Source organism: Lolium rigidum, chromosome 2 (assembly GCF_022539505.1).
Source record: "Lolium rigidum isolate FL_2022 chromosome 2, APGP_CSIRO_Lrig_0.1, whole genome shotgun sequence".
NCBI lineage: Eukaryota > Viridiplantae > Streptophyta > Magnoliopsida > Poales > Poaceae > Lolium > Lolium rigidum.
The window spans coordinates 234,017,303-234,024,799 of record NC_061509.1 but is presented as its reverse complement, the minus strand read 5'-3'; positions in this window follow the sequence as shown (position 1 = coordinate 234,024,799).

Below are 7,497 nucleotides of genomic sequence, written 5' to 3'. Positions count from 1 at the left end.
TAAATTTGGGTTTTACTTCCCTCGAAGACTCGTTGCGATCCCCTATACTTGTGGGTCATCAAGACTATTTTCCGGCGCCGTTGCGGGGAGGCATAGCTCTACTCATAAGTTCACCTGGGGAGTACACTCTACCTCTCTCTCTACTTTTATTTTATTTTGTTTTGCTAGTTTACTTTTGTATAGTTTATTTGTGCTTAGTTTATTTCTGTCTAGTATTAGTTTGCTTAGTTTACTTTTGCTTAGTTTATTTTTGTCTTGTTTTATTTGTCTCATATACCCAAAAATCCATAAAATTTTGAAAAATCGAAAAATTAAAAACTGCTGTTATGGGAGAACCAACAACCTACTTGGAGCTTATAGAATGTTACAATTGTTATAGAGAATCAAGAACTGGTAAAATAATGAGTGCTATGATAGAAAAATTGAATACAATTGCTGAAATCTTGCTTGAACGCCATAATATAAACTGTTGCTCTCAACAGGATACTAAACATCTTAAATTTCAATGTGGCTTTAGTGAGGAATTTTTTATTAAGAACTATAATCGGAATTGCTATATTCATTATGGGTTCGAAGAGGTAGAACAATTTGTCTTGTTTATGGGAGCCTCCGAGATAGAATCCTTCATGGTTGAGAATTATGAAACTTGTGTTGTTTGTAAGGGCCTTAAAGATTATGTCTCTACTATCCTTAATTCTTGCATAGAATGCTACAAGTAGGAATCCTTATATCCTTGATTATAAAGAGAGACACATTAATGCACAAGAATGCACTCACAATTTGCAGTGGACCGGTGGAAGAAGAAATTGATGAACCCGAAAGCTCATTGGATGAAAAAGAGGAGGAAATTGATGAACCCGAAAGCTCATTGGATGAAAAAGAAGAGGAGAGCGACGAACAAAAGGAGGAAGAATGGATTAGCTACCCATGTCAACCTTCTAATGAGAGTAACTCTTTATCTCTTACACTATTTGATTGTCCTCCATGCTTACCTGAAGAGGTTGAATGTTATGTTCCTGTGGATTCTCTTGAAATAGTACCTATGAGTAAAACTTGTGAGAATAATTATGCTACCGTTATATATGATAATCCATGCTACTTTGATAAATCTTATGATAATGTTTTGTTTGTGCCTCGATGTCGAAATGCATGGTACTAAAGAATTTTGTTTGGCAAATGTCTATGATAAAGCTCTAGATGATGGTCCTATGTTACTTGATAATATTAATTGTACTACTAATGAAAATGGGATTGGAGAGTTCTTGACTTATTCTATGAGTCCCATATCTATTGAGATTGATCAACTACCTTGTTATATTATTAATAAAAGTAAGTTTGAAAGTTTTAATTCCACTATTCTTGAACTTGATAAAAATTATGTGTTTGGAAATCATGAAAAGTATGCTGCATGTGATAGCTATATTGTTGAGTTTGTTCATGAAGCTACTGAAAATTATTATGAGAGAGGAAAATATGGTTGTAGAAATTTTTATGGCACTAATACACCTCTCTATATGCTGAAATTTTTGAAGTTATTCTTGTTTTATCTTCTTATGCTTGTCACTTTGTTCTTCATGAATTTATTTGTGTACAAGATTCCTTTGCATAGGAAGCATGTTAGACTTAAATGTGTTTTGGATTTGCCTCTTGATGCTCTCTTTTGCTTCGAATACTATTTCTTGCGAGTGCATCATTAAAACTCACTGAGCCCATCTTAATGGCTATAAAGAAAGCAACTTCTTGGGAGATAACCCATGTGTTATTTTGCTACAGTACTTTGTTTTATATTTGTGTCTTGGAAGTTGTTTACTACTGTAGCAACCTCTCCTTATCTTAGTTTTGTGTTTTGTTGTGCCAAGTGAAGCCTCTAATCGAAGGTTGATACTAGATTTGGATTACTGCGCAGAAACAGATTTCTTTGCTGTCACGAATCTGGGTCTAATTCTCTGTAGGTAACTCAGAAAATTATGCCAATTTACGTGAGTGATCCTCGGATATGTACGCAACTTTCATTAGTTTTGAGTTTTCTGATTTGAGCAACGGAAGTATTTTATTAAAATTCGTCTTTACTGGCTGTTCTGTTTTGGCGGATTCTGTCTCTGTTTTTTGCATTGTCTCTTGTGGACTTTAAGCGAGGTTTTCTAGACGTAGAGGGCTGTAGCTAATGTTTTATTGAGTTCTTGCAATGTGCCACTACAGGACCAAGGTGGATTCAAATTTTTTGAGTACTAACCCCTCTAATGAAGTTTATGATAAGTTTGGTGTGAAGGAAGTTTTCAAGGGTCAAGAGAGGAGGATGATATATGATCAAGAAGAGTGAAAAGTCAAAGCTTGGGGATGCCCCCGTGGTTCATCCCTGCATATTTCAAGAAGACTCAAGCGTCTAAGCTTGGGGATGCCCAAGGCATCCCCTTCTTCATCAACTTATCAGGTTCCTCTCCTGAAACTATATTTTTATTCGGTCAAATCATATGTGCTTTACTTGGAGCGTCTGTGTGTTTATTTTCGTTTTGTTTATGTTTGAATAAATTCGGATCCTAGCAATCCTTGTGTGAGAGAGATACACGCTCCGCTTTTTCATATGAACACTTTTTCTTCATTTTACTTTTAATGTTCAATGATAAAAGTTGGAAGCTACAATACTTATTTGGTTGGAAAAAGAAAATGCCTCATATGTCTTGGATAATTTGACACTTGGCAATTGTTTTGAGCTCTCAAGTAGATCATGATTAAGTTTTTTTCATGTAGTTTAAACCTATTAGTGGAGAACTACCATAGAGCTTGTTGAAATTGGTTTGCATAATTGATCTCTCTTAAGGTCTAGATATTTTCTGGTAAAAGTGTTTGAGCAACAAGGAAGACAGTGTAGAGTATTATAATGCTTGCAATATGTTCTTATGTAAGTTTTGCCTGTACCGGTTCATACTTGTGTTTGCTTCAAATAGCCTTGCTAGCCTAAGCCTTGTATCGAGAGGGAATACTTCTCATGCATCCAAAATACTTGAGCCAACCACTATGCCATTTGTGTCCACCATACCTACCTACTATGTGGTATTTCCTGCCATTCCAAAGTAAATTGCTTGAGTGCTACCTTTAAACAATTCAAAATTTATTACCTCTGATTTGTGTCAATGTTTTATAGCTCATGAGGAAGTATGTGGTGTTTATCTTTCAATCTTGTTGGGCAACTTTCACCAATGGACTAGTGGCTTCATCCGCTTATCCAATAATTTTGCAAAAAGAGCTGGCAATGGGATTCCCAGTCCCAAACTAATTAACAAAAATAGACACTCCTCCATGGTATGTGATTGTTGGACGGCACCCGAAGGATTCGGTTAGCCATGGCTTGTGTAAGCAAAGGTTGGGGGGAGTGTCATCATCATAATAAAACTAAAATAAAAGGGCACTCCTTCATGGTATGAGATTGTTGGCGGGCACCCGAGGATTCGGTTAGCCATGGTTTGTGAAAGAAAGGTTGGAAGGAGTGCCACCCAAAAATAAAAATAATTCATGGGAGCCGCTCTTGAAGGTTTGTCTAGCAAGGGGGTTAGAGTGCCCACTACCATTCGTTGACAACAACAAACACCTCTCAAAACTTTACTTTTATGCTCTCTATATGTTTTCAAAACCAAAGCTCTAGCACAAATATAGAAATCAATGCTTTCCTCTTTGAAGGACCTTTCTTTTACTTTATGTTGAGTCAGTTTACCTATTTCCTTCCATCTTAGAAGCAAACACTTGTGTCAACTGTGCATTGATTCTTACATACTTGCATATTTGCATTCATCATATTACTTTGTGTTGACAATTATCCATGAGATATGCATGTTACAAGTTGAAAGCAACCGCTGAAACTTATATCTTCCTTTGTGTTGCTTCAATGCCTTTACTTTGAACTTATTGCTTTATGAGTTAACTCTTGTGCAAGACTTTTGATACTTGTCTTGAAAGTACTCTTCATGAGAAGTTTTGCTATATGTTATCTATTTGTTAGCAACTATAGATCATTGCCTTGAGTCACTTCATTCATTTCATATGCTTTGTAATAGTATGATCAAGGTTATGTAAGTAGCATGTCACTACGAAATTATTCTTTTTATCGTTTACCTGCTCGGGACGAGCAGAGAACTAAGCTTGGGGATGCCGATACGTCCCCGACGTATCCATAATTTCTGTCGTTCCATGCTTGTTTTATGACAATACTTACATGTTTTGCTTGCACTTTATGATGTTTTTATGCGTTTTCCGGAACTAACCTATTAACAAGATGCCACAGTGTCAGTTCCTGTTTTCTGCTGTTTTTGGTTCCAGAAAGGCTGTTCGGGCAATATTCTCGGAATTCGACGAAACGAAGACCAAACCTCCTATTTTTCCCGGAAGCGTCAGAACACCGAAGAAGAGTCGGAGAGGGGCCAGAGGGCCACCACACCATAGGGCGGCGCGGCCTGGCCTGGGCCCGCGCCGGCCTGTGGTGTGGCGCCCCCAGGTGCCCCCCTGCGCCGCCTCTTCGCCTATAAAATCCCTTTCGACCTAAAAACACCGGAACTCTTGACGAAACTCCAGAAAGACTCCAGGGGCGCCGCCACCATCGCGAAACTCCAATTCGGGGGACAGAAGTCTCTGTCCCGGCACCCTGCCGGGACGGGGAAGTGCCCCCGGAAGCCATCTCCATCAACGCCATCGCCTCCATCATGCTCCGTGAGTAGTTCCCCCATGGACTACGGGTTCTAGCAGTAGCTAGTTGGTATCATCTCTCCCATGTACTTCAATACAATGATCTCATGAGCTGCCTTACATGATTGAGATTCATCTGATGTAATCGGTGTTGTGTTTGTCGGGATCCGATGGATTGTTACGTTATGATTGTCTATCTACAAAGTTTATGAAGTTATTGTTGCTGCAATCTTGTTGTGTTTAATGCTTGTCACTAGGGCCCGAGTGGCATGATCTTAGATTTAAGCTCTATACTTATTTCTTAGATTGTATCTACAAGTTGTATGCACATGTCACTGTCCGGAACCAAAGGCCCCGAAGTGACAGAAATCGGGACAACCGGAGGGGATGGCGGTGAGGTGAGGATCACATGTTTTCACGGAGTGTTAATGCTTTGCTCCGGTACTTTATTAAAAGGAGTACCTTAATATCCAGTAGTTTCCCTTGAGGCCCGGCTGCCACCGGCTGGTAGGACAAAAGATGTTGTGCAAGTTTCTCATTGCGAGCACGTACGACTATTATTGGAAAACATGCCTACATGATTAATGATCTTGATATTCTCGTCTTAATGCTATTTCAATCCTATCAATTGCCCGACTGTAATTTGTTCACCCAACACTTGTTATTGGAGAGTTGCCACTAGTGTAGATAGCTGGGAACCCCGGTCCATCTTTCATCATCATATACCTGTTCTACATGTCATTGGAAATAGTATCAACTATCTTCTGGTGCCATTGCTCTCATATTGCTATTACTCGCTGTCGTGTTACTCGTTACTATTGCTCTCATATCATCGCTACTTTCACATCACCCCTGTTGCTAGTGCTTTTCCAGGTGCAGCTGAATTGACAACTCAGTTGTTAAGGCTTATAAGTATTCTTTACCTCCCCTTGTGTCGAATCAATAAATTTGGGTTTTACTTCCCTCGAAGACTGTTGCGATCCCCTATACTTGTGGGTCATCATGGGTCCATAGCAGTAGCTAGATGGTTGTCTTCTCCTCATTGTACTATCATGTTAGATCTTGTGAGCTGCCTATCATGATCAAGATCATCTATTTGTAATCCTACATGTTGTGTTTGTTGGGATCCGATGAATATTGAATACTATGTCAAGTTGATTATCAATCTATCATATATGTTATTTATGTTCTTGCATGCTCTCCGTTGCTAGTAGAGGCTCTGGCCAAGTTGATACTTGTGACTCCAAGAGGGAGTATTTATGCTCGATAGTGGGTTCATGCCTCCATTAAATCTGGGACAAGTGACGTAAAGTTCTAAGATTGTGGATGTGTCTGTTGCTACTAGGGATAAAACATCGATGCTTTGTATAAGGATATTTGTGTTGATTACATTACGCACCATACTTAATGCAATTGTCTGTTGTTTACAACTTAATACCGGAAGGGGTTCGGATGATAACTCCGAAGGTGGACTTTTTAGGCATAGATGCATGCTGGATAGCGGTCTATGTACTTTGTCGTCATGCCCTGATTAAATCTCATAGTACTCATCATGATATATGTATGTGCATTGTCATGCCTTCTTTATTTGTCAATTGCCCAACTGTAATTTGTTCACCCAACATCTGCTATCTTATGGGAGAGACACCGCTAGTGAACTGTGGACCCCGGTCCTATTCTTTACATCTGAAATACAATCTACTGCAATTGTTCTTTACTGTTCTTTGCAAACAACCATCATCATCCACACTATACATCTAATCCTTTGTTTACAGCAAGCCGGTGAGATTGACAACCTCGCTGTTACGTTGGGGTAAAGTTCTGTGATTGTGTTGTGCAGGTTCCACGTTGGCGCCGGAATCCCTGGTGTTGCGCCGCACTACATTCCGCCACCATCAACCTTCAACGTGCTTCTTGGCTCCTACTGGTTCGATAAACCTTGGTTTCTTTCTGAGGGAAAACTTGCTACTGTACGCATCACACCTTCCTCTTGGGGTTCCCAACGGACGTGTCGACTGCACGCATCAAGCTCTTTTCTGGCGCCGTTGCCGGGGAGATCAAGACACGCTGCAAGGGGAGTCTCCCACATCCAATCTCTTTACTTTGTTTTTGTCTTGCTTTACTTTACTTTATTTACTGCTTTGTTTGCTGCATTATATCAAAACACAAAAAAATTAGTTGCTAGTTTTACTTTATTTATCGTCTTGTTCTCCATATCAAAAACACAAAAAAAAATTAGTTACTTGCATTTACTTTATTTAGTTTGCTTTATTTACTATCGCTAAAATGGGTACCGTTGAGAATACTAAGTTGTGTGACTTCACTAGCACAAATAATAATGATTTCCTATGCACACCTATTGCTCCACCTGCTACAACAGCAGAATTCTTTGAAATTAAACCTGCTTTACTGAATCTTGTTATGAGAGAGCAATTTTCTGATGTTAGTTCTGATGATGCTGCTGCCCATCTTAATAATTTTGTTGAACTATGTGAAATGCAAAAGCATAAGGATGTAGATGGTGACATTATAAAATTAAAATTGTTTCCTTTCTCCTTAAGAGGAAGAGTTAAACATTGGTTGCTATCTCGGCCTAGAAATAGTATTGATTCTTGGACTAAATGTAAGGATGCTTTTATTGGTAGATATTATCCTCCCGCTAAAATTATATCTTTGAGAAGTAGCATAATGAATTTCAAGCAATTAGATAATGAACATGTTGCTCAAGCATGGGAGAGAATGAAATCTTTGGTAAAGAATTTCCCAACCCATGGACTCGACTACTTGGATGATCATCCAAACCTTTTATGCAGGATTGAATTT